The sequence below is a fragment of the Stegodyphus dumicola genome, chromosome 8 (genome assembly GCF_044657685.1).
Source record: "Stegodyphus dumicola isolate Sdum_Otavi_A_Nest chromosome 8, ASM4465768v1".
NCBI lineage: Eukaryota > Metazoa > Arthropoda > Arachnida > Araneae > Eresidae > Stegodyphus > Stegodyphus dumicola.
In genome coordinates, this window is record NC_140775.1 from 133,758,511 (window position 1) to 133,783,426 (window position 24,916).

Here is a 24,916-nt window from a genome sequence, read left to right on the forward strand (position 1 = left end):
TTCTCCTCTTGTCAGTTTAATCGACACTGTACGATTGTAGAATGTGGAATTTAACTGTTTTCGCTCTGCTATTCCCTCTTATTTTGTTGTGTTCCGCTCAAAATTCAAAAGTGAATTGCGCGAACATATGTGCAAACGGACGTATTTACTACGGTAAAAATGGAAGGGCAAGTACATATGGCAATTGCCTCTGTCGTGAAGAACCCCTGTCTAGATCTGGCCGCAAGTATGTCTTTAGATATTACAAAATGCTAATTAACCAAGCTGGTTTAAATCCTCATTTACGCCGTATAATGAAAGTGTATCTTCTATGTGTAAGTTTGAACATAAGCAAATCGTAAAATATTCGCCTGATTGATTAAACTTTGGAATTATTATACGAGAGAGAGGGAAAAAATTGTTTAATTACTTTTAGTCATATCCAGAATTTAACATTCTACATTACTGCAGAATAATAATTTTTCTTCTTTTAATATAGGTTTTGCTAAATTTTATTTCAATGTTTGAAAAAGCAAAAGGAAAGATTTTAATTGATGGAATATTTCTAACAGTTTTGTACATTGTACAACAAAGAAATATTAAAAAAGAAAGAAAGGAATCTGCTCGTAACAGGCTGAAGAAACATTTTCTAAAAAATGTACGAAAATCGTAAAGGATCATATTTTTCCTCAAGGTGTGTTTAAGGCAATAGATTATTCAGTGGTTTAAACGAACTTTATTGGGCTGCATTTTAAATATTTCATAAAAGTGAAGTAACATTGTTACTTAACATGCAGTAAATAAAATTTCAGTTCAGGAATAAAACACTCAGTTTTACAAAGCTACGGGAAATCAACCCTGTCAAAGTGCATTAAATTTTATATGTTTGCAATTCCACGAACTGTTGCAAACATATAATATTAATGAAAGTAAGAAAATTTTCTCAATTTGTTGGCATAAATGTAAACTTCCTTTTCTTTGGATAATTTCTGTTCTGAAATATTTCATGCAATTTTTTTCATCATGGTTTATATAATTTTCCGATGTCAGATCCATAGTTTATAATTATAACATTATTATAGTCTGCAGTTTGAGGACTGGATCTACTTCACTGGCCTCAACTACATGACTATACCAATAATAACGTCTGCATTTCGTTTATGAATGTAAAACAGTATTTTGAATTATTTTCTTCATTTATAATTTTCTAATTATTCATTTTATTGAAGTTAAATTAATTGCAATAAAATTTTTATTTCATTTCATCTGTATGTTTAAAACTTACATTCACAAGCTGATTCAGTTTTTCAAGAATGAAACTAAAGTCTAGAACTGGTGGAATTGTTACAGTAATTTTGCAGTTTTGTATTAACAAATATTATTCAGAGGTATATAAAAGAACGAGAGAGTTGAAACGAGGGAAAAGATGCTTTTGTAAATGTGAAACATTATTTAGGTTGTGATAAAGCATGAAAGTGTTATCACCTTAAGAGAAAGAATAGGATGACGCTTTTAAGAGATATTGGCTAATATTGACTTTATAAATGAGAAAAATATGCGATAGAACCCCCACGAAGGCAACCTCTTGCCTGGAATTTGAGCCTTGTTTAAACAAACAGTTTTCAGCCATTCAAGATCTTCCGGACCCGCTAAAAATGAAGAAAATCTAGAAATTACAAAAAAATTAATTTCCAGTATTTCGATTTTGTCTGAATTGTAATCTTAATAATTTAATTTTTATAGTGTTATTTTTAGATTTAAATCATTCTCTGTGTTATAGAAACCTGACTCATTAGTTCATTCAATTCTTATGCGCTACTTCCTATAAGGAATATTATCTAGCGGTCTGTGTTAAACTGTGTTTCGAAAAGTATAAGACTTCAGTTTTATGATTTGTGCTACAACCGTACTAAATTTACTTTAATACAAATGCTAGTCGAAGTGCATGACATTTTCCGATCTTTAAGCAGAATGAAGAGACTTTTTTGGGAATTGAGATAATTTTTTCGAAATGCTGTTTTCTAAATTTTCGCGAAGAGCTGATAAGGATCTAAATTTCGCGTTAATGCTTCTATCCTGCTATGGTAGGTTGCACGCTGTTCTGAAGAAACTACTAATACGACGTCAGCTAAAAATTTTAGTAAGAACTGATACTTGCTTTGTTAATGGCTATGATATTTTTCGGAAAATCACCATCCACTTTCTCTATTTCTCCTTCGTTTTCGTAATACTAATAAAAACCGATAGAGAGCGCACTTAACTTCTGCTTTAAAAATCGTACTATCTTCTGGAAAGTTCTACACTCTTCTCAATAGTAAACATGATGCTGCCTAAAGATTTGAAAAAGAACTGATAGCGGAAATGTAACAACGATAATATGAGCTTAAGATGTGTGTCATGAGCACAGAGTTCTAATATATCCTTCGCAAGTGTGGACCCCGTCAATGGGGTTTCAAAATCTTATGAAAAGAGTCACTTTTCTCTTGTTTCGAAGGTCAAGTGTGGAAAATTTCATCAACATAAAAATGTAGATTTGTATGAAAGACAAAGAAACACACACACATAAATAAATAAAAAAAATAAAAAGGGAGAGACTCTTAGTAAATACAGCTAGTGTAATTTCTTGGGTCCAAAACTTGTAATTAAACACAAATAAATAAATAAATAAAAACACACACAAATAAAATAAAGAAAAAGGGAGAGACTCTTAATAACTACAGCTAGTGTAATTTCTTGGGTCCAGAACTAGTAATTAATAAAAAACTAAAATGAGTTTGCGTTTATTTCTTTTAAGTTGTTTAGTTTGTTAATTAAAAACTGAATAAATTTGAAACAATGTAGCGATATTAGGTATCTTTTGGAAGCTGGCAAGATGAAAAATATGCAACGCCTTCGCCGGGAATCGAACCACGGACCTCCAGAATACCGTCCCAGCGTGCAGAACCACTACACCACGAAGGCACGCCAGGAAACCGGAACAAGTAATTTATAACATAAAATAAATTTCTTATGCTTGGCTGAACAATAATAAACTTAGAAAACATTTCAATTTGATGTTTTTTAAATTCCTGAGTTTGTCTATTAAATTCGAAAGATAAATAGATATATTGCTTTCTCCCTAGTAACCACATACTTCTTTCCTATTGTCGTGCTTTCAGATTAAACTTGAAACATAAATATTTCACGTCCTGTAGAGTATTTTGTAAAGACTTTGTTGTTCTGTAGAGTATTTTGTAAAGCTTTTAAATGGCTGAATTTGAATCAAAAGTTCACACAATTAACACAAAAGTTATGTATATAAAAAGGGCGAACCCGTTGGGGTGGTTTCGGAGATTTCGTATGTAGACAGCGAGCTTTCTCTTGCTTTGATGGCCAAATTTCACCAAGATTAAACTGTAAATTTGTATGAAAGATCGATACTAGTCTTTATTTACATAGCTTTATTTAAAAAAAGAAAACATCTGCGTTACTTAGAATTTAATTTGCGGTGTTTAAAAACTGGTAAATTGAAACAAGTATTAAAAACCAGATCCATTTATTACCATCAAAGAGGAGTAAAAAATCTTGAAATGTAATTCAAAGACTATTTTATAATTTTCCTCATGGATTTCTTTCCAAGATTTCAAAACCTGAAAACGAATGTAAAACTATTTGCTTTAAATTAAACTGTTCCTTAATTTTGCATTTGGCTTAAATTCGAAGTAGTGTAATAATTTTCCACTGAAATTTGAAATTTAGTTGCCTTTGGGTTACATCTTAACACCTGAATTAAAAAAGTTAAAACCGAATTTGTTACCTCGTGGATTGACAACAGATTCATTTTGTAGGATTCCGTTTATCAGAGTTTCATGTTTTTATTAGTTTTTATTTCAGCAATTGGGGGCCAGGACATGTAAGTAAAATCCTTTTCAAGTGCTTATACTGGCAAATAAATATATATATTATATTTTAATATATATACTTATTTGGTCCGGTATCCCATAGGTCCGGGGTTCGATCCCCGGGCTGGCAAGGTTGACTCAGCCTTTCATTCCTTAAGTGGGTCGATAAAATGAGTTACCAAGTTCGCTTGGGAACTAAACACGGGTGTTCCTGCGACAAGCTGACCACTCCGGGCCTCAAAGGTCAAGAAAGCAGAAAAAAGGGCACTGCAGACCGTGTCCCCACTAGAGCTGTTGAGCTACTGAGTTTAGTTTTCTTTTTTTAATTTTATTTTAAGTCTTGAACATTGGAAATAGGTAAGATAAGGAGCAAAGGAAACTATATTTATATAATGAATAAGTCAGTAAAATTGTCGAAAACATTACACAAGCTTAATGCAGTCCTGTTTGCTACTGAAGAAGTTAATTTACACTAAGCAATTTAAATTACACTAGTTAGTGTTAAATTAAACTACGAAACATATGATCTAAACGAATTGAAAACGTGTTTTAAAGCGATTTTTGTACACTTGTTTCAAGATTTAAATGCCTAGGGAAGAGGAGAGGGAAGAAAGCGAATTCTGAAATGACTCTTGAGTCAGTTAAAATTCCCTAAAAACCATTATTTTAATATTTTTAGGTAGTATTCTTTACAATGTTTTTTGGGGAACCAAGACTCATTTGATCCTAATTACTATATGTAGAACAGAAATTCAGCTTATGAGACCCACAGAGTTAAAAGATATATTCGATGCAGTTATAAGGCATTTCTCCCACCTTCTTAGCATGCCTTCGTAGTGTAGTGGTCAGCACGCTCGGCGCGTATTCGAGAGGCCCGTGTTCGAGTACCGGCGAAGGTGTTGCCCATTTTTTATCACTCCTGCTTCCAAATTACCTAATGTGTCTACACTGGGTCCAGAACTAAAGGGTTGTCGACGATGATTCTCCAGAATCAGGATTTGGTGATACAACCAGGATAAAACATATAAAGATGAAATTCCTTGCTCAATGAAAATGTTAAAAATGCAACTAATAAGCTGTCTTTTAGAAACAAACTTAATAGTCAAATACGTTTCATCAGCGAATATACTGTAGCTACAAACATACAAGAACTTTATAAATCTTACAAATTGCTTAAGGATTATAATAGACTCAGCTGGTTTAGTTCTGTTCACTTTAATCCCGGAAATCACCTCAATAATTTACAAAATTTGCGTGTAGTACGGACAAAAACACAACTGAACAATTCACTGAGTTGTACTAATAATAAGCTAGTTAAAAAATCAATGCACTGTTTACCGATATAACTATGCCTATATTAGAGCATACTGGAAAAACGTAATTTAGAGTCGTGGTTGAGAAGAATCAATAACATTAGGTTACCCCTTAAAAATCCCAACTAAACTTATTTCAAGGATTTTAAATTAAAACCCCAATTGACCTGATTGATAAGTTCTTGATTTTAAATTGATAAACATTAATTGCAAAATTTCGAACCAGAATATTACCTCATTGCTGTCTCAAGACTAACATTTCAAACGCCATTAAATTTCAGAGTATTAAGAGAAATATTAAAAAATCTGATGTGTACACCACAGAACTTCCTTTTACGGAATATTAAATTATACGCATGCTTTTTTTCATTTCATATAAACTTATTTTCTCTAATTTCATTACAGATATATTTCTCATTCAATTAATTCAGTTCTCAGTTCGCGTCAAGGCAAAAATACATAAATAATCAAAATACCTTCAATAAAAAATAAGTATAGAAAAAATATAAACCCCGAATACAGTTAAAGTCATCAAAAAACCAATTTTTACAATTAAAAGTAGAGTTTCTACGCAAAAATAGGCAATTCGGCCAGCAGAAAATAAAGCATAAATATTTAATACATACTCGTGTGTATTTTGCTTCAAATAATTCACGCATGAAGTGTCAAATAAATATTTTACTAATCATGCAGAATTCGATCTATCGCTTTTAGTCAGTTACTTATTTTTTTGATAGAACGACTAAAGCGGGAATTTAAATTTGAAAATTAATCAAAAAAATCTGATGTGTACACTTGTACGGAATATTAAATTATGCGCATTTTTTCTTGCATTTCATTTAAAATCTACTTATTGGATTGAATTAAATTTACTTATTATTGGTTATGCCAACAGCGCATAAACCACAATAGAATAAACGCATTCTTTAAAATTCACTCTATTTGTTTACCATAGCGACACTCTGGCACTAGGTTCACTTAACAGTATTATACTTCGTTCATATTATAACTCAGAATGCACAAAATTTATATGATTTAAAGAATAGAATTATCTGATCGTTGCCACATGTTCTATTAAAATACTATAATAAAACTAGAATGATGTATAAAAGAAATTAACCAAACAAAACAAAAAAGAAACAGTTTTTCAAGACAATTGAGTATTTCTCATTCAATTAATTTACTTTTCGCGACAAGGCAAAAATACATAAAAACTCAAAATATCTGTATTAAAAATTACAAAGTAAATCCCAAACACTTATTTCCTAGAAAAAATTCCAGAAAGGATTAAGCATGACTTAATTCGCAATAAGAAATGAAGGCATTATCTTTGTTGTTGCGAAGCTACGTTTCTCTATATTGGCAACAAATCCACTAGTCTGCTGTTTCAAATGTAAACAAGCGATGACCACCATCAAGAAAATTATTAGGCTTCGCGGCACTTAAACAACTTTAAAATTGTTGATAATTCTAAAAATATTACATACAGATTTACTAAAGGTATAAAAACCTTAAGCAGAAAATAAGAACAACATAATGCAATCATTTTTAAAGCAAAAAAAGAACAATTCACAAACATATATGAGTAAAGAAACTGAGATCATTGAGCCCGGTAACAGAGAGGATATATTTATAAATATATTTATATACGTTTGGCGCGGCCGATTGCAACCAAAATACGAGGTCTACCATCTACATGTTATAGTAGTCCTATATGCAATATTTCAACGTTCTGAGGCTACTCGTTTTTGAGTTAATGCGAGATACGTACATACATACGTTCGTACAGGCGCCAGGAAAAATTCTCTTCAGAATTCATTTTAAAGCAGTTTTATAATTTTTTTTGGAGGAAAAGTGTATTTTATTTTGTCATTATGTACAGATATCACGCAAAAACATCGTTAAATTGCATTCGAAAGCGGTCCAAATGAATATTTTCGTTGAAGTATGCTGCCTGAAACTTTTCACGATTACAACACTTCCTTTTTAGTTCGTACAAGTAAGTAAAAAGAGAGATTGATAATATATACCAAACTCAATTAACATTGAGGAGATAAAATTTTGGGAACTTAAGGTATCCGACTACGTTCGATACCCTAATTTTGAAAAAGTGTACAAATAAATTCATTTTGGTGTTAATAAGCAGATCGCTGCCTAAAATGATAGAAACAGTTTATAAACATATTATTGAAATATAATTTTTACTTATTTCTCACATTTTGGATCAAAAATGTATTCAAATTTCAGTATCACGAGATTAGTTCCCTCAAAATTATTTATCAATATTTTACTTTTATTTTTTTCACTTATATTTATTAAATCATAAGGAATAAAATGGACTAAAATTTAAGTCATAAAACAAAATGTCTATTAAATGTACCTGTTTGAGTACATACACTAGCTATTTTTCGAGAACTTTTTCTCTATTCATTTACAAAATTGTCTGCAAAAATCTTAAATATGTATATAAACCTAAACTTTTAGTCCATTTATTTCACAATATTCTATAGAATACGTGTGGGAAGTATCATAAAATTGCTATAGTAATATTTTAAGTTACGGTGTTTTTCGTATTAGAAATGCTGACAAAAAAAAAGTTTCTCAAAAAACAAATTTAAAGTTTTATCTTTAGAAAATATATTAGGAATTGATATATTACATTGCTAAAACTGTTCTGTTTTGTATATTACGCCTTCTGTTAACTGCATTTTAGAAGATTTTTGCTTTAAAGAAGCTCTTAATTTTTTTCTTGTGATTTTTGCGGAATGTAAAGGATGCCGTTTTGAATCGACAATTCGAGTTTTATCAATACAGTTATATCCCTTGATAGTATATTGTCCATGTTTCGCCGATATTTTTAACATACCCAAAAATCCATTATTAAACTGTATTACTCCTATATAGGAACCAAGACACAATGTTGTCAACTTAACAAACACTTGTTTTGGTATGATACTTTTGGCATGATACGTTATTAAAACTCTCATTGTTTTGAGTTTCGAAACACACTGGACAGGGTAATGCAGAAAATACAGATTTTAGAATTTCAACATCGAATATTCTATTACCAGCTTCATTACCAGAAACATTATTAGATTCATTATAATTTTCAGAAAATGTTTTATTGTTTCCTAGTTTCGATTCACTGGCAAAAGCTTTCACAGTATATCTGTTTCCAGCAAATCGCCGTTTTTTAGAACGAAAAGTTCCCCACCGACCTATTACTACGTTTACAATAATAAAGTGAAATTATTTTTATCACAATGTTAAAATAACAAAGCAGAATGAGATAAAAAACAATACTGAATAACAGCAAGCGCGCTAAATCAGAGTGTAATCAAATCAGAATGTAAAGACATACGGAAATGTTGTCAAATATGATACTGAAATTTCGAAAGTAATCTTGCTTCCAACCACATAATAATATACATATATTTCAAATCATCTTTTGAATATCGCCAACAGTATTCAAATGAAATATTCTTATTTAGAGCAGTCTGTGTCCCTTAAATATCAACCTCCCGCCATAACAGCCACTTCCGGCATTTTTAACAGCAACTTCCGGTTCATGGTGTAGAACAAAAACAGCCATAACTCTACTTCTAATCACCGGAAAGACAAAACAAAAATAGTTTTTGGACGCTAAAGATATAGCTTTAAATTAAAGTAATAACATTTTTTTTAACAATTTCTTAAAATTGACGATCAGAACGTAGTCAGATACCTTAAAAACTACTCGTGCAATTTTTACAAAACTTGGTAGTTTGGAGTAATTTGAGTCGTAGAATTGAAATATTAAAAAAAAAAAAAAAAAAACGTGATATGTTATTTCAGTAAAAGTCCGATTTTGTGTTAAAATACCTATATTAGAACAACGCTATATATAAATCTAATACATATCCTAAGTCACGCTTTCGAGACATGAAAACCGCAAGTTGAATTTCGTCAATCGGCCCAGTAGAACGGGAGATATAGAACTGTCTCTGTTTTTTCTCCCCCGTACTGTACATTTCTATGCGCTCTATAAAGCACTCTGTAAAACTTTATAATAACACCATAAAAGAATATTATTATATTTTCACGATACATTAGCGATTAGCACATCTTATTCATTCACTCGATATACTAAACTTAATTCAGGACACTGCTGTGAAAAATTGCTTTTGCTTATAGAATTTTATAGCGCTGTTTCAAAAATTATTTTAATTTTATTGTCATATGATAATTACAGCTAATCTTCTTTTATATTCATATTTAGCTAAGTAAAAACTATATGTTTTCAAAATAACTGGCAATTTAACATTTAGATTCCGATTGAATAGTCAAATTGACAAAATTTGATTCTTTCTGGAGACAGACTTGCAATAAAAAGTCGACTTAAAAAAGAAAAATAAATTATTAATTATATGTGATTTCTGTATTTATTCATCTGCATTCGTACGTGTGATTTGCAAGCTGAAGAGCCTGAAATCATATTTTGAGGAAAATAATTTGGTGGCTATCATATATCAGTAAGGCAATATTTTCTGTTTATAGAACGCCCGTTTCTCCTAACATTATGAGAACAAAATTATCCCGTTTGTTAACAGGAAACCTTCTCTTATAACCTTTTAAACTAAGCAAAAGTTTAAAAGGTATTAAACCTTTTAAACTAAGCAAAATCTTGATGCGGTTGGAAAGAAAAAATACAGACTATGTTCGATATTTTAAAATAATGTGAAATAAGACAAAATGAAACATACACATAATTTTAAAGATTCGTTCTGCTCTATTCGATGTTGCAAACAGTAAAATTTTGAGAGTTTCAATTTGTTCTTCAAACGATTATATGTGCGAAAAGTTCTGTCAATATCAAATTTTAAAAAATCTTTATAAAATTCATAAAACATCTCTTCATTACATTGTATTCTCAGTGAGCGTATATACAAATTGTGAGCTCGTTCCTTATCAAGGAGCAGTTTAAAAATAAATGGCAGAGTTTTGACGCTAGTGACAAAAACCCTGAACGAGTTAAATAAAGGCTTATAAAAACACAGCTGGTTTCTAATGAAACCAAAATCTGAAGTGGACCTCGCATGTCTTCCTCGTAAGACCTTTTAAATTATACACATTTCTTGCTGCACTTCATTTAAACTCGCTTTCTCGAATTTATTAGAGATTTATTTCTCATTCAATCAGTTCACTTCTCACTGTGCCGCAAAGCAAAAATATATAAAAACTCAAAACAACTTCATTAAAATCTGTAAAGTATAGAAGATACGATAACGCCAAGTACAGGTAAAAAAAAACAATTTTTGCAATTACAGTTTTTACTCCAAAAGAACCAACGGAGAAAAAGAGAAAATTTTCGGTGCATCCAGTTTAACGTTAACATTTGAACCCACTGGGCTAAAAAAACATTGGTGCAACAGTGGACTTAATTCACCAAACTTTCAAGTTTCAAATGTCAACAAATAACGACCTCGTAGGCCGAACGCCACTTTAACATTTAAATTGCTGATAATTCTACAACTATTGCAAGCAGATTAACTAGAACCATAAAAATCTTTACCGGAACAAAATAACAACATAATTCAATTACATTTAATGAAACAAATGTACAATTTAACAACATATAAGAATAAGAAACAGAGCTCGCCGAGGCCGGTTAAGAGGGTAGGTGTATATATGTAAGTTTGTAGTGTGTTGTTGCTCACCACCACTAATAGAAACTTAGTAGCTTTTTTTTTGTAATTTTATTGACAGAAAACGCGAACATAATTAACACGAAGATAATATAGAAAAAAATGAACAGAAATAAGATGAAGAAACCAAAATCAGTTCATGACATCATCGAAATGGGGTGGCATCATATAAGAGAAATAGTTGTTATCTTAAGAATTCACATCACGCTGCTTCTGCTTCCATCTCTCGGCTCAATGGCTGAATAGCCTGAATCCTTTCACACAGCTTGAAGAACGATCTAATTGTTGAGGACGTTGCCATTCGTACACGAAAAAAGGACTTTGTGCCCACATAAGTAAACTTATATTTATAAACGTAGATGTGTAAGGGAGAGGCTGAAAACGTATATATACAAACCTCTCGTAGCGCTCTCCCTTCTAAATATCCGTTTGGTGAGCAGAGTCCAACAAAAACGCGAGGTGAACAACTAGATGTTATAGCAATCCTATGTACAAATAAAAGGTCTTATATAAAGCTTTTAGTTTAGTTACAGTGTAATTCATGTGACGTTTATTCCCCAAACAATTATACTATTTAAATATGAAATATATATATATGTACCGATACTCTGTATGAATGTGAATTTCTGTATTTGTTTCTGTCTTTTTTCCTTTTCTGAAGATCTGTGAAAAGATTTGAGGATTACAGAAGCCAATACCGTGATAACTTGCTGAAAGACTACATGGAGCAATATGAAGATTTGAAATAGATTTTCCATTGCATCTCAGGTAAGCTATTTTGAACAAAATTCTCCTAACGTAGTAAAACAGAGTTTGAACGTTTGCAAAAGTTCAGTTTATCAGTTAATATTCTGCAAAACGTTGTAGAACTTTGTAACAGTTTGAAAAACGTTGAGTAAAATATTCGAGGAAATTAGTAAAATTTGGATATATCTAATCACAGTAACTAATCATAGTAGTAAATGATATGCATTTGATGTCATGGAAGTCAAGTTGGATTCGGGAACGATCAAAATGAACATTTCCGTTGAAATCAGAAACCCGAAATTTTCGCGATGATAATAATTCCTTTATTTTGTGGGCCAACCAGCGGACGAGCGATAAAGTCGCTGAACACTGGTAGTTCGGGCCGAGGTTCCAATCCAGCGAACGGGCTGGCTGCATGGGCGTTTTTGTGGTTTTCCCCATGAGTAACGTGTATACGAGCCAGTTTCCCTTAGAATGTCCTCCACGAAGGCATTCCTCCCCTTAGGCAGATAGCCCTCGCGTGCTTTGCCATAATTAAATACACACCATACCTTTATTTTGTACATGGAAATAAAGTATGATATTGATCAATATTTTTTCACATTTACGTGCGTGGAAATTCTGTTAATATCAAAAAATTTTATTTGAATGATATTTTATTTTTAGTCGCATACAGTTGCAAAAATGTAGCTCTTCAGTTTATGTGCGGCCTTTGCGTATTACTGCCATCTTTAATTTCAATATCTCAGGTAGTTTTTCCCGCGCGAGATTCGCTCTTTTTGAGTTTTACTTTTTTTTATTATGAATATAGGATTTATCTAAATATAAATATACGAGCAGGAGAAACGCATAAAGGACTCATTTCTACAAAACTGGTTTCCACAAAGCCCATAAATTTTACAAAATTAATTTCTTTAAATTTACAAATGCCAATATATGAATATTCAAGTCATTCAAAACATTTTTTGTATTTGGAAATACATATCTACGACCAATTGTTAGTGAAAATAAACGCCGGGTAACGACTTCTGTGGATACCTTGTTTATTGCTTCATTCAGTAGTATATTATGCAAGTTCTTGATTTTGTTTCAGTTTAGCAGATGATGTTTCACCTGCTAGTTTCGCAGGTGACCGCTGGACCTCCCATTGCATTTCCATAAGGACATTTTAGTTGATGTTTAGACATTTAGGTAGAATTGCTAATCGTGTTTAAAAAAGTAATGTATGTTTCCTAAATGGACAATCTGTCCTGTCAGCTGAAATAAGTATATTTCAGAAGGTAATATATGTACGTGATTATTTAACTCAGTGTTTCCATTCTCTTTCTATGCGTAATTTGCCGATTAAATTACACTATATATGTCATTTGCTTATCAGTTTTACATAGTGTTTGCTCTTATCCACGGTAAGTCTTGAAACATGCTATCAACAGCGTTATTGCAACTGAATTATAAAAGAACTAAAGCTACACCTCTATTTTACAAAATTGATAATTTTTGGTGATAGTACATCATAATTTTTTATGACGAAAACAAACATCACAATCATAAAAACAAAAATAAATAATAAACATCATAATCAAAATAAAACATCGTAATCAAAATAAAACATCATAATCATTTTTTGTTGATAAACAGTGTAGAGTCATTAGGTTAATTGGAAGCAGAAAAGATGAAAAATATGCAACCGCCTTCGCCGGGAATCGAACCAATGACCTCTGGAATACCGGCCCAGTCTGCTACCGTTACACTACGAAGGCACGCTAGGGAAGTAGGAGAAATACCTTATAACAGCACCCCTGTTCTCTTCAAGGCATAGCTGTATTTATTATGCAATGTATAATGATACTACTTTTAAAGTATTGCTTGTACATAAAAAAAGTATAGTATATTCGGATACATTCTTTAGATATGAAAGTTTCTTCCGTTTCATTGCTATATTTCTATAGCACACGACAACTAGTATTAAGTATTTTTTAACATATTATGCAAGAGTGGAAGAGGTGCGTGTTTGCAATGATTAATAAAAAAGTATTTTTATTAAATAAATCTAATAAACAATGCATGTTTACTTTCGACGGAATAATTTTAATATTTGCTAAAGAATATTTGAGTGTTTAAACTTAATGTTTCGGAGAAATACACATGAAAAAACAGGACATCTGATATGTCGTGCATTTAATACAGTTAAAGCGTTTAAGTTTACTGTCCTCTATTTAGCACAGCTTTCTAAAAGATTCATAAGTTAGAATAACTATGAAATCTTTATTTAGCAAGTTAGAGAATTTACATAATTTAAGTATAACACAAATCAAAGTTAACAGTTTTCACAAACATTTAAATTGAAGTGCTGAAAAATTAAATTACAAGAGATTCATTAATAAGGTTTAAACAACTTCAGGCTTACCTGTTACGCAATATTATTAAATGTATATTGCAAAAAAGAAGGTAACATAGCTGAAAAAAGAATGAAGCTCAAGTGCAGCAGCACAAAATCTTTTTAAGACTTCTGCATCAAAAACCATAGGTAGAATCCTCTCTCGCCAATATATTATTTGACTATCGTTTGTTTTTGGCGCTGCCAAGCTTCATTATGTAAATGTGACACTAATGTATTCTAAAAACATCGTTATCTTGCTTTTTTTTTAACGCAAGGGGTTAAATATATTATATTTTAAATATATTAATCTACTCATATATTTTGACTACATCAGCTATATAATTAACTTCATTGGCAGATGCATGCTGGAATCACCTAAAATGAAATTGGGATGTTTTTTCACTGGATCCCTTCGAACGAAAGTGATTGCTATTATGTTTCTTGCCAGGTGAAGAAAAATAAATTCCTTTGCCTCAATCTACTTTATTAGAAAACGAATAAAAAAAGAAATCACCATACTAAAAATCGTATTAACTCAGCTTCTACTTAGTGAAGAAAGGTTTGTTGTGATAAAATCTTCATCATAATTAAAATTAGTTCAAACAAAAATTAGTTCAAAAAACATTACATTTGCATAATTTCTGATTATATTTTTTAATATCTACTTCTAATTAATTTTGTGTCTCTCTTTTAATTTTGTGTTCTCTTAATTTTGTGTCTCTTGTCTTGAAAGAATTAGTTTTATACTTTAGATCAAACTTTTTTTCCAACACGTGAAAAGATTAAATATGCTTGCAACTTTATCTGTGTGCGACAGAACATAAATGCTATAAACTGTTCTGAAAAATGCCTCTTCAAATTCACATTAACATTCTGTTTAACATCTAAAAGAAAACTGTTAGAGCGGAAATGTGAGGAAAGGATTTCCATATTTAATATCCATTCAAATTATGCTCAAAGTTACTACTTAGATGAATTTTCGTTTACATAGAATTTTCCAAAACAATAATTAAATGACACCGTTATGTTTTTAAACTTTTTTTAAATATTCAGTACGATATTGCTTGGGTTTGCTGCGCATAAATTAATATCTTTTACTGTCATAATTAAGGTTTCATAATATAATTTATTAAAAAAGCATTACATTTTTTCATATTAATATAAAATTTATCCGATTGCGAATTTTATATGACAAAATGAACTGTAAAAGTTAAGGAATGATGGAAAGATTTTTAAAGTAAGCAGTAGATTGCAGGTTTTATTTTAATTCAACTTCTAGGCACAGGTATTAAAATTTTTATTTCTTTTTCCATAGGTTTCGCGGAAGAGAAAGAAGATAACACGATTCCATGAAATCAATTATATTATTTCATGTTATTCACTACGTATTTCATAAAGGCAATCATACTCTTTTGGAATGAAATATTTTGATGAAATCATAAAATACCACTGAAATCTTTGAAATAAAAAATGTGAAACTTCTGAAACCGTCATATTTATTTCTCTTTATAGCTTTAAATCATTACATTGTTTAAATTTTGTTGACTCAGTACATCACATATAAACAATTATCTACACAATAAACTAGTATTCATAACGAATACTGCTGAAATTTATGGCGCACCACATTTAAAGCAACTGAAGGAAGATATTGTCATATTTATGTTCATACTACATAACTGTATATGGTAATCATAATAAATAAAATTTTTATCTAAAGCTTAAAATGTTTACAGAGTTCTAGATTACATACGAATACATTTAACAGTAAAACCAGAAGGCTTATTTAAATTGTAGAAATTTAACATCATAACAATGCATAAAGATTCACAATTTTTTCTTAACAGTTTTAATTAGATAAAGCAATAATCCGTCAGATGCTTTCAATAGAAATAACATTTCGATAATTAAAAAGCGTACATTCACTAAGGTGAAGTAAAAGTCTATTGATTTAATTTCTTTTGCACTGAATATATCCGTGTCCAAAAGGTTGCTGTGATTCGTTTTTTAATTTCGCAGCCTCTGGTCGTAGATGCATGCATTCAATTAAAAATTTTTAAATAGCGCAAATTTTTATGTTTTAAAATTTTTTAATTTAATAATTCAGTTTTGGAGAATTAGGGCAAATATTTTTATTTGGTTCACTGGTGACCACATTAATGTATTTCAGTGATGTTCTCTTTTGGGATATAAAAATGCGTGATGTTCGTTCACTTCTAATTGTATTGTATGTAGGATTCGGAAATAATATTCACAGTAATTTATAAATTTTCATACATTAAAAATACGTTATTTATATTATCATGCAGTTTGGTTTTTCGTTATTATTACAATCAGTTAAGAATTAATATTTTTACTTAAGAACAAAGCCAAAAAATCGTTTATGGACACCACATAACTTCCTTGTATGTCTTACTAAATTACACACATATTTTGCTGTATTTTAATTAAACTTACTTTCTAGAATTTCATTAGAAATATATTTCTCATTCAATTAATTCAGTTCTCACCCGCGACAAGGCAAAAATACATAAAATACCAAATATTCCTTACTTAAAATTGAAAAAATATAGAAAACTATCAAGCAACAAATAATATTAAAACAGTTTAAAATATTATAATTAAAATTAGAGTTTCAGGCGATTCTGCCAGCGTGCAAGGAAGCACGATTTTTCGGTGCACAATACTGAAATTTTACTTTTGGTCCCAATTAGCGAAAATACACTGAAGGTACAGAAACAAACTTCATTCACTATTCTACTAAGTTTCAAGTGTAAACAAATATGGCCCCCATGGTAAAAAATAGACTTAGCCAATTTAAACAAATCTTACACTGTTGATTATTCTACAACTATTGCATGCAGATTAACTAAAAACATAAAAACCTTAACCGTCAGATAAGAAAAACATAATTTAATCATTTTTAAAGCAAAAAATGCACAATTTACCAACACATAAGAATAAGAAAAGACTGAGCTAACGGAGCCGAGTAACAGAGGAGGTACATACTTGTATATATATTTATATACTTTTAGTGCAGCCGATTGCAACCACAAAGGGAGGGAGGTCTGTATTGCATTAAAACGGATATCATGAGAGACATAAGCCTTAGGAAAAAAGAATGGAATTGGGACTTTTTTATATTTATACATTAAAAATATTCTAAGCCAAGGACTGGCGTTATGTAAAAAATGTTTGCTGCAACATATGCAAAAAAGAAATCTTTGAAGGTTTTAAGAAAAGATCCTTAACGCTTTTAATTCACTGCGCCGTGAGTAATATTGTTAGACTGATACTTTTCCAACATCATGAAATATTCAGAAGAAAGAAATGAACACATTATGCTAATAAGCAAAAATGGGAAAAATGAAAACTATGAGTGCTTAAAAAGGTAAAATAATGCTAATATTAAACACTAAAGAGGTAGGAAGAAAAGCTGAATTATGTAAAATTAATTTTTTAAAATAATGGAGCATGTATTACTCTTCGAAATAATATTAGAATAATGAACACATTGTATTACACCATGAAAACGGTAATAAGACTGATTATAAAAAAATAGAATTTACTCTAGAATACTCTCTTCTATGCTTTGTTTTACTTTGGTTTGCTATGATCTTCGCTGGCGAGAAATTTGACAATCCGAACAGATCAAAATATTTTTATTCATCTTTCATGAGGTTTTGCAAATAGCCGTTTTCAAAATGTAGCATTCGGAAAAACATAAAATTTCTTAACGTATTGCTTATATTAAATCAATCTGTCTTCAAAAATGCATAACTATTTAATTGAAATAAATGCTTATTTTAAGACATTTTTAATAATAATGTAGTCCCCATTTGCCGAATGAACCAGACCGCAATGTAAACCATTCTGAACTCTGATACAAATGTCTGTTGTATTTCCATTGTTCTTTTCATGTATAACAAAATTATGAGCCATTTTACTTACATTACATGCTTTACACGAAATTATCATATGCATGATCCGATTTAAGAACTGGAAGTCAGTAACAAAACCCCTTTCAAAGAGCAAATTCTCTAATTATTTTTCGGCGTAATAGATTTAACTGATAAAAGTGTTTCTTAAAACAACCTAATAGCTCAGCAATTTTCCATTTTAGTAAGTTAAACAAAAATATGTACTGAAAACTAAAATATTAATCTTAGAATTTTGCATGAACTTTTAATTGTACATTTTTATAGCCTCGAATTTAAAAACACGTACAAATTTTACATTTAAATAACATAGAAGGATTAGAAAGTTTTTTGACCCTACAGACTTGAGGCACCTACCCATTGCTGATATTGCCCCTTTGTAAATAAGGCTCTTATCCCATTGCTGATAATGGACTAAAATATCCTAAATATTATCAGTGGACTGTAATAAAATTCAAATATCAAATGAATTTAACTTGCTTGGAAATTAATTAAACTCAGTAGATTTCAATTGAATAGGCATGAATTAAAGTAAAGTAGGTAATAAACTAACCTTCTCAGAATATGAATAACAATCGAATCAAATAAATTCTATGCTAAAGAATTTACTTCAACCCACGTTTTTGATTCATACATATTAGCTTTCAAAGTATACAAACAATCTGAACCCGAAAGTGCAAATATAACTTTGTTCCAAATACATAAATTTAGAGCAAACTTTGTTCCAAATACATAAATGGTTTTTTTTTTTTTTTTTTTTTTTTTTTTTTTTTTTTTTTTTGAAAAATGCAATAATAAACCGTAAGGAAATTAATAAAGCAGAGTAATTTTAGAAAAAAAAAGCTCTTTAAAAACATATCCCGAGGTGCCATCCAGCGACATAATTTAAAGCTAGATATTTTAATCTTAGGATCAAGCAGCATTTCCCCCCTGGAGTAAAAAGTCACTTTAGATATGGGACACTGAACTTTTGAATCTTGTCCAAATGATTGCCACTCGCACTTGCTGATTGGGTCTTGGATTTTGGTTGATTGAGACTTTGTTGATTAGGTGCGAATAATCCTACACATTCTTCAGTTAAGAGGTGGAGACTCATCATGAATGATAAAAAGATCATTTCATAGGAAATACAGTTTAGGTCTATTCTGCAAATGAAGTAAATAAAATGTTACCTATCGTTCCCAGAATTCCTGCTTTATTCATTGAATAGGTTCCATCGAGAAGACACGGTAATATTTCTTGATTGTCTACTTTCAGGAATTTCTAAAAGAAGGACTCCAGTGAAGAAATACTCTAGGGTAAGTACTCCGACATTTCAAGGATCTGAAGAAAGGGGATTTAAAGTTCTAGAATTTAAATAAGATTTAGTTTGATATGGTAGAGTACTTAATTTTCCGAAACTGAGAACCCTCGTTTTAGATACATTAAGTAACCGATTTTTGGTAAACTTAACATCTGTCTTCCAAAACATACCAAAGTGAGGAGAGTAAGACAGAATAAAATACCAATTAATGAAGCATATTAATTTTAGTAATAAATAAAACGTACGCTTGTAGACACATTAGGTTTTTGTGGAAGCAGGCAAGATGAAAAATTAGCAACGCCTTCGCCGGGAAACGAACCACGGACCTCTGGATACGCTCTCAGCGTGCAGAATTCTACACCACGAAGGCATGCCAAGAAGGTGGGAGAAATACCTTATATGCTCCCCCTTTTTATAGGGAGATTGGGGTTTTTAGAGGAACCAATCGCCAAATTATGTATGTGGAGAATCATCATCCAACACCCTTTTACTTTTGGGCGCCACTGTAGAGACATTAGGTATTTTTTGGAAGCTGGCAAGATGAAAAATGAGCAACGCCTTCGCCGGGAATCGAACCATGGACTTCTGGGTACGCGTCTAGCGTGCAGACTACCACACTTTGAAGGTATGCCAGGAAAACGGGAGAAATACCTTAACGTTAAAAAAAGAAAAATGTACGGAGCTGTCATTTAGTGTGACGTTAGAAACATAAATCAAATATCTAACTAATGCAAACTCCCCTTGAAGTATTCTTGGCTGGTTAATTATATATATTCTGATAATCATATATAACCATAAACTACTAATTAAAAACAACCCACCAACCAAAAGTGGATGTCCTATTTATATGGAAAATAAATCCAGGAACTCGAATCTAAAAAAGCTGATCAGCTTTTTTACACTTACACACATTTAAAAGTGCTTGAATACGGGGAGGTAAAATAAACTGTTAACCGGAAGGAGACGTTCTATTTATGTAGAAAATAAATCCAGGCACTTGGATCTAAAAAGCTAATCTCCAAGGTACGTTTAAAAATGTCTGAATGCGGGGAGGCAAAATAAACTTTTTATTATAAATTAAAGATTGTATAAATTAAAATGTTGCAAAGAGTTTTATGGGATAACAGTGTTCTTTGTTCTCAATTTCTAAAATGAAGGAGACTTATTATTAACAAGTATTTAAATTTATTATGAAAGTTCTAGGTGTCAGCTAAAGAAATGGAAAGTGATAATTTTTATTAGTTATACAGCAAAAGGTTCTGAAAATCTTCTCTTGATTAAATCTTAGAATAGAAATACATAATGCAGACAAGAACATTATAGTAATAAGTAAAATGTCTTTTAAATACCATTTTTATGAAGTTTATTAAGCAGGTAAAGAAAACATAATTTTACTTTAAAAATAATATATGCAGCCTTTACTTGGGAAGGGTTGCTTCTCAATCCTATGAAAAATAATGTTCCAAAATGTTTGGGTTCCTAACTTAAATTATGCAGTTAGTGAAGTATTTAATCAATTAACAATGTTAATATCTGGAATAGTTTATTATTTGTGTCTCCTGAAACAGAAACATAAGTATGGCTGCAAAATTTTAAAAAGTAAGAAAATGGGCTACTGTGTCTTTTATTCTTAAATACAGCAACTTAAATAGCGTATCAAAATTAATTACTTAAATAGATAGAAAATCAACGATTAAATATATAGAAAATAATGTAAAGTTATTAGTTTATAAGGTTATATTATCAGTGAAAATCTTACCGAATAAGAAATACAACACAATCAAAATAACAATATTTAATGGGAAAGCTACTTGAAACAAAATAGTTTATTTTAGTATCAAACGACACATCCACTGTTAATACTCAAAGACAGTAAATGGATGTTACAAAATGTTCCTCAGTTTTATGAATAATGTATAGTTAAAAAGTTTATCTCATCATAATTTTACTAAATATAAGTGATACTAAGTAATTACTGCTTAGAATTAACACATAACTATCCAGATTAGATGCATTTATAATTATATGATTACATATATCTATAAATATATTTAAAACCAGCGCGTAACTTTATGATTTAGAAAAACCAAAATGCGTTATATAAATGTACCAGATTTTAGGCCCATAAATACACGCCCTTGATATTGAATATTGTAGAACTCAGTATTTATATCATCAGGTGTTCTAAGAGTTGCCACTGTAGTGACAGATATTCCAAAGATAACTACCATAATTGTATATCTTCCAGGAATGCGCAGAAATACAAATGATTTTAGTTGCTCATTAAATTCAGTTTTATTTCAATTTGAGGATATGATCATTTTTGGGCAACGTACCTGTAATTCCTTAGATTGTGTTATTGTGTCTTAACACATTTAATGAATGCTTAGTGGTGGAGGTTTGATAGAACTGATTATATTAGATTTCAACTGTTCTGAAGATCTTGCTACGTCTATGGGCTTGAGAAGAGCAAATATTCCCGTTGTGAAGTTTTATTGTTAGATTTTAATTGAATTTTTTCATTTAAACAAAATCAGCTGTAATTGGCACTTTAACAGTTTCTGAAGTGCGTACAGAAATTGTAGCTTCTCTAATAAGTTATTTAGAAGTTTAAGGTAGTTTTGCCTTGAAATATGTTTAAAAATTATCAAGAAGTTAAATTTTCTCTTTATACACGAACAGCTGTTGAGTGAATTCTGTCTTGCTAAACAGCTAATTATAATTCTTGCTCAATCAGTAAATCTCGTAAGTTGTTGGCAAAGACTACATTTACGATGTCTACAAACACAAGTTAATACGTGAAACATTATAATCGGTATTACCTTTCTGCGAACAAATCGAATGAAGATAATTGTGCTCAAGTCATATATTGTAAATAATTATTTATCAAAAACAAAAAGTATTTACTGTTCATTTAATGTCTAACCAAATTATGATGATGAAAAAAATAGACTTTTTCTGTTACGAAAACCGTGTACTTTAAAAATTATTTTTAAGATTTCATTTTTAAACAAGATATTTTTAAAATATATTACTTCAGTTATCAAATATATGCACACAATTTTAATTTTAATTAAATTAAAAAATTTTAAACAAATAACTAATTTTTTAATAAAAAATTTAAATGCTCATTTTTTTTAATTTTCAGTATTTTATTTTAACTTTTTTAATAAATTTTTTAATAAAAAATTTAAATGCTCATTTTTTTTAATTTTCAGTATTTTATTTTAACTTTTTTAATAAATTACTTAAAACGTCATCACAAAAATATTCATTTATCCATTATTGAATCTGATAGATAGTAACATTTTAAAATTATTTTTAGGAACTCAAGCATAGTTTGGAAAAAAGATTTAGTTTTTATTAAACTTGTTAATAAATTTCTATCTAAAAACGCCTACGCATACTTGCTGTACCAAAACCAAGATAGTATTTTCCAAATATAATTTATTTTTAACAAAAAACAAGACGCATGGAGCATTTTGATATGAGTCGCATGGAGCACAGAAATTATCTTTACATTAAAATTTGTAAACATTAGATACCATTTTTGTATTACTTAAATATTTTCAATCTCATAATAATAAATATATCTGAAATAAGAAGATATAAACAATTATCATGTGGTGATTAGAAACAATTTACTTCATTGATTACATCCAATTAAATTTTCAAAATTCATTGTACCATGTGTTTACATGTTTACCTTCATCTGTTACATTCATGCTATCTTCTAGAGCTTTGCAATACTTTTTGCTACTTTTTTTATAAGCATATAAATTTATATTTTTCGCTTTCGTTCAAGCCATGTTGATCACACATTTCTGCAATTACTAAACACAGCGAGGTTGCTTACTTTAGTTCTCTGCTTATAGCATTTTCACCCCCATACTTAAATTTATTAACATTTAGTAGTGCTGACATCCTAACCAGAATAATAAAGATCTATAAGTATATATATATGTAATGATATTTTTAAATCAATTGATTAAATTAAATTCTAATAATATTGCTTAATAATGTGTTGGCGATTCTCTACCTAAATTGCATCCTTGTTCCTAAATTTTGGCGAAATCCTTTCTTTAGTATAAAATATATTAACCTGTTGGCGCCCGCCAAATCGCCAAACTCATAAATCTGTCATATTACATAAAGTCCTTTAGAACACTCCTGATGAGAAGATAGCGTCACCTCGTGATTTCAATTAATATCGCTGATTGGAGGAGCCTCGTGACGCACACATAGGTATAAATAGGGCTTCTGCTCAAGGTACGAAAGAAACGCTTGTGAGATGGATGCTAAAATAAACCTACCACTTTATATTCCAAAATTTGTCTCATTCCTGTTGCCCCGGCTGCACAAAACAAATAATGTATGAGAAATTACATTTCATATATATATATATATATATATATATACATTATAAAACCGGTAAATATCTGTTAACGTATATCTGTTTACAGTTTCTTCGAAATTTAAAGGTGATTGGTTGTGCTGTTTTATGTCCCTTAAATGCTTATAACTTCTTTAAAAACTAGAAGATTTCAATACGGTTTTTAGTGTACGATGCAGGTGAGTATGCTGATTGTTATAAGCGCAAAAGAAAAAACTCGAAATTTCGGTTGATTTTGAATTATTTCTGCGTCCAGTTTCCTTTATGAGGAATGTGATAGCATGCAGTCAGTTTCACTGCTAAAGGATCAACTTTGCAGAGAACCACGTTTACAGGCAATTTTGGAATACGTACTACCACTGAAAACCTTGATATGTTTGCGGGGGGGGACAGAAAATCATTAAGTTGTCATTAACAGCCATTAAAAATTTTGTCAAGTGTTTTGACAAAAGTTTCACAAAACGTAACTCTTAAAGAAATGTAAAAGGTTCTGTATTGGAACTGTAATCAACATATAAGTATTTGACAATTTAGTTTTATAGTTAAAAAAAGAAACCGACATCCATAAATACTTTAATTTATAATTATAATTGTTAACTGCAAAATTATATCAGTTTACCAGTTATAAAATGAGACATATTTGAAATGTAATGTTATATAGACCATTAATTAAAGATACTAAAATAGCAGCAATGAAAATATAAAAATTAAAAATACTGATTTTTTTGTGTATTGCTATGCTGAAATGAAAGAGTCCGAGTCGTGAGAATTATATATGGCAGTACAATTTACGCCTGCGCAGAAGAGCTTGCTATTTGTCCTAATATCTATATTTTTCTGTCAGAAGAAACGTAGAATAAGTTACAAAGATGGTCGAATTTTACATTTCATTATTAAAAAACAGAGTATTGAAAAGATATCATAGCAGAATTAAGTGGCGAAATTCTCCAATTTCCCTAAAAACTAGGTCAAATTAAAGATATATAAATATCCCTTCTTAGCAGAAGAACATTATTAGTAGAAGTTTAATAATTCATTAATTAACGTTGAAACATTTTAACTGGAGTCTTAAGAATTCTCAGACAGTCACAACATACTGCAAAGCTGCACCATTTATTAAAATGCTAAAAACACTAATCTACGCTTCATAGTTCAGAAGCACAATTCTTAAATTAAATAAAAGAAAACACATAGCACCGAAATATAAAGAAAATATGTAATTGAAATACTAATTAAAATGTAACTAATAACTCCATGCATTACAGCTAAAATATCCCATCAAACAGCATTAACGAACA

General features: G+C 30.2%; 1 long non-coding RNA gene across 1 annotated transcript; it reads left to right on the forward strand.

Moving 5' to 3' along the window:
• Positions 1-15,462, forward strand: LOC118205428 (uncharacterized). The gene is made up of 3 exons (XR_004760991.2): positions 1-226; positions 11,519-11,625; positions 15,300-15,462. It is a non-coding gene; the product is annotated as an uncharacterized LOC118205428 (long non-coding RNA).
• The last annotated feature ends 9,454 nt before the right edge of the window (positions 15,463-24,916 follow it).